This window comes from Malania oleifera, chromosome 12, assembly GCF_029873635.1.
Source record: "Malania oleifera isolate guangnan ecotype guangnan chromosome 12, ASM2987363v1, whole genome shotgun sequence".
NCBI lineage: Eukaryota > Viridiplantae > Streptophyta > Magnoliopsida > Santalales > Ximeniaceae > Malania > Malania oleifera.
The window spans coordinates 31,115,558-31,119,747 of record NC_080428.1 but is presented as its reverse complement, the minus strand read 5'-3'; the positions used below and the strand labels follow the sequence as shown (position 1 = coordinate 31,119,747).

The 4,190-nt window shown below is 41.9% G+C and overlaps 1 non-coding gene across 1 annotated transcript; it reads right to left on the bottom strand.

Moving 5' to 3' along the window:
* Positions 1-3,242: 3,242 nt before the first annotated feature.
* LOC131145296 (small nucleolar RNA R71) lies at positions 3,243-3,348 on the bottom strand. The gene has a single exon (XR_009134079.1). It is a non-coding gene; the product is annotated as a small nucleolar RNA R71 (small nucleolar RNA).
* Positions 3,349-4,190: the final 842 nt, after the last annotated feature.

Sequence of the window (4,190 nt, the reverse complement as noted above, 5' to 3'; positions counted from 1 at the left end):
TCCCACTTCCACTCTAGGATGTAAAGCGGTTGCAACTGGCCTGCTGACCTCTGGTGCTCTACCTTTAACTGCTGACACGTCAGACACTATTGTACGAAGTCAGCAACTTCCCTCTTCATGCCACTCCACTAGTAAGATTCTCGTAGATTCTTATATATTTTAGTACTACCTGGATGAATCGTGTATAAGAACCTGTGAGCCTCCTCTAAGATCGTCATCCTGATGTCCATATCTGCAGGTACGCACAACCTAGAATGGAACCTCAAGGCCTCGTCATTAGAAATACTGAATTCATCTCTTTGTCCGTTCTGTACCTTAGCTATCAGCTCTGCTAATTTTGCATCATCTCTCTGAGCTGTCTTAATCATTTCTTGTAGAGTAGGCTACACTACTAGGCTGGCAATAAATGCCTGAGGACCACTCTCTACCAACTCTGCACCGAGTTTCTCCAGATCCATTTGAATCGGATGCTGAACCTTCATAGTTGCTAGTGCTGGTCCTACTGATTTCCTGCTCAGAGCATCAGCTACCACATTTACCTTTCCTAGGTGGTAACTGATAGTGCAGTCAAAATATTTAATAAGTTCCAACCACCTTCTCTGTCTCATGTTCAGCTCCTTTTGAGTGAAAAAGTACTTCAAACTTTTGAGATCGGAGAATATCTCGCATCTCTCATCGTATAAGTAGTGCCTCCCAATCTTTAACGCATGTACCACTGTAGCCAATTCCAAATCGTGGGTAGGGTAGTTCTTTTCATACTCTTTCAATTGTCAGGATGCATAAGCTACAACCCTACCATGTTGCATCAATACACAGCCAAGCCCTTTCAAAGATGTGTCATTGTAAATGACATAACCATAAACCTGTGATGGAATGATTAGAACTGGTCCAGTGAAAAGCCTCTGTTTCAGTTCCTGAAAACTTTGCTCGTATTCTTCATCCCATTCAAATCTAGCATTCTTTCTGGTCAGCCACGTGAGAAGTCCTGATAAAGTTGAAAACCCCTTTACAAATCGACGGTAATAACCCACTAGTCCCAAGAAACTCCTAATTTCCTAAACATTCTTCGGCCTTTCCCAATTCAACACTATCTCAATCTTGCTGGTATCCACTAAAATACCATCCTATGAAATAACATGCCCTAGGAATGCCACTTTCTCCAACCAAAAATCACATTTACTGAACTTGGCATACAATCTCTTTTCCCTGAGCATCTGAAGTACTAACCGTAAATGCGCCTCATGCTCCTAAAAAATCCTTGAGTAGACTAGTATATCATTAATGAAAACTACAATGAACTGGTCTGAATAGTGGTGAAAGACTCTGTTCATCAAGTCCATGAATACAATAGGAGCATTTGTTAGACCAAAAGGCATAACGATGAATTCATAATGCCTATATCTGGTCCTGAAGGCTGTCTTCGAAACATCTACTACTTTTACTTTCACCTAGTGGTAGCGTGATCTAAGGTCAATCTTGGAATAGACCCGTGTACCTTGAAGCTGATCAAATAAATCATCTATAAAGGGTAAAGGATACTTGTCTTGATTGTCACCTTATTAATTTCGCTGTAATCTATACATATCCTCATAGACCTATCATTTTTCTTTACAAATAACACTGGAGCTCCCCACGATGATACACTAGGCTGAACAAAACCCTTATCTAGCAAGTCTTGCAACTGATCCTTTATATCTCCCAACTCTACTGGAGCCATTCTGTAAGGAGCTTTAGAGATTGGTGCCGTCCCGGGAAGTAGGTCAATAGCGAAATCTACCTCACGATCAGAAGGTAACCCAGGTAGATCTTCTAGAAATTTTTTTGGAAACTCCTTAACCACTAGTGTATCGCCCAACTTCAATTCATCTCTGAAACCTCCTTTACAAAGGCCATAAACCCCTAATAACTATCCAGGAGTAATCTTCTCGCCTGTATGGCTGATAGTAACTAAGGCAGGGATCAGACACGCGACCCTATGAACCTAAATTCTGGTCTTCCTAGAGGTCTGAATATTACTTCTTTCAAATGGCAGTCTATACTTGCGTAATTAGCTACCAACTAGTCCATACCCAAAATTACATCGAACCCATGCATGTCAAATACTATCAAATCAGCTGGCAAGACTTTTCCTTGAATATCAACTGGACATCTTTGGAACACTCTACTACACCTCACTACTGACCCTATCGATGTAGTTACTAACAGTTCAGTGTCTAACAACTGTGTTTTTGTCCCACATAATCTAATACACCCCATAGATACGAACGAGTGTGTGACTCTTGAATCAAACAATAGAATAACATTAAATGAAAGCATGTTAATCATACCTGTCACCACATCGCCGACTATCTCAGCATCTCCAAGCGTCAAAGCATAGACCCTCGTTAGACCTACATTCCTCTGCTGGCCTCCATAGGGCACGTGACAGCCTCCCCAGTATGGTCTAGGAGCAGGAGTGGGAACTTGGGATAGTTAGGTTTATAAATATTATCTTTGGTAGTTAAGTACCCGAGCCTTGGAAAGCCTACTAAATTTTGGCGCCGTTGCTGGGAACTCATTTATGGTTGTAAGCCAATTTTTAGTTTAGAGTACTATTGCTTTGTTTTGCTTTGTTTTCTTTTGTCTTGATTTGTTTTTGATACTCTGAAGCCTTGATTATGTGCTACATATGTATATGCTAGTTTTGTGCTCTTTGGATTCTGAGTTAGTGCCTGTAAACCATGAGATTAAGAGATCCTGTAGGTCAATTAGGAAATCCACCTCTAGTCCCAAGTTAGCTGAGTCATCTGAACCTAAAGTCACGACTGAATGTAATCTGGTTCCTGCCTTTCAATACTCGAAACCCCAAGCTCCCTGCCAACCTGTGGTGGAAGAGGAACCTTTTCAGCCTCTTAGAGACTACTTCGCACCCAATGCATACACCTCGCCATCTTGCATTAGGTTCTCGAAGGTCGAGGCGGCACAATTTGAAATTAAGACTTCCATCATCTCGATGCTTCCCAATTTCTTTGGGAATTCGACTGAAATTCCATACAAGCATCTAGATGAATTTCTTGAAATTTGTTCCACCATATGTATACCTCATTTTGGTGGTGATGCCCTCCGTTTGAGGTTTTTCCCATTCTTTTTGAAGGACAATGCTAAATATTAGTTGAATTCCTTAAAGCCAAACTTGATGACCAAATGGGCTACCACGCAGCATGAGTTCTTGAAAAAGTACTTTCCCATTAGGAAGACTAACTAGCCGAGGAAGGCAATCACTAGTTTTCTATAATTGGATAAGGAATAATTTTTCGAGACATGGGAGCGCTTTAGGAACCTCTTGCGCAAATGCCCACATCACCAAGTCCCTAGATGGCAATTAGTTCAAACCTTTTATGAAGGATTAGATGAGCATGATAGATCCATGGTAGATGCATCTTGCGGACGTACTTTCCTCATGAAACACGAGAATGAGGCATGGGCTCTCTTTGAGAACCTTACCAAGATTTCTTAGCGGGATTCTTTAGCTGCTCATAGACTGTCCCAACCATCTTCTTCCTATCCTAAGGGAGTGTATGAGTTAGCCACTGGCCATGACCTTGCACCCAGACTACAGGCCATTATGAAAACGTTAGACCATTTATCATCCTTAGGATAGCAACCTTAGCTTATGGCATGTGTAGAGGTGTGTGCCATTTTTTGTGATCCTTCTCACATATGTTATAATTGACCCTATGCCTCCTTGCCTGAGTTGATATAGGAGGAAGTTAAGGCCACCCACAATTGGTACGACTTGTTGTCCAATCATCCCCATTTTAATAAGTACAATCCTAGATGGAGTAAGCATCCTAACTTCTCCTGGAGGCCACTAGCTCCAGGTTTTCAAGCCCAACGACCTCACTAATTACCCACTGCTCCACCTCCTCGCCCATTCCAAAAATCTCAAAATCCTCCTGTTTGTGCCCCTAGATCTTCAACTTATCAGCAACCATTGCCTCCTCAGCCCTAATACGATAAATCTTATGAGGAGATGGTGCTGAAAGCCCTTAAGGACATTGAGGCTGATAACCAAGTGGACCGACAATTACTCCACTCCCACTCCCAGTATATTACTAAGCTGGAAGCCTTATTTGAGTCATAGAAATAAGGGTAAGCTTCCAAAGTAGCCTCCAGTGAACCCTAAGGGTTATTACGGGGTAGAATGTGAG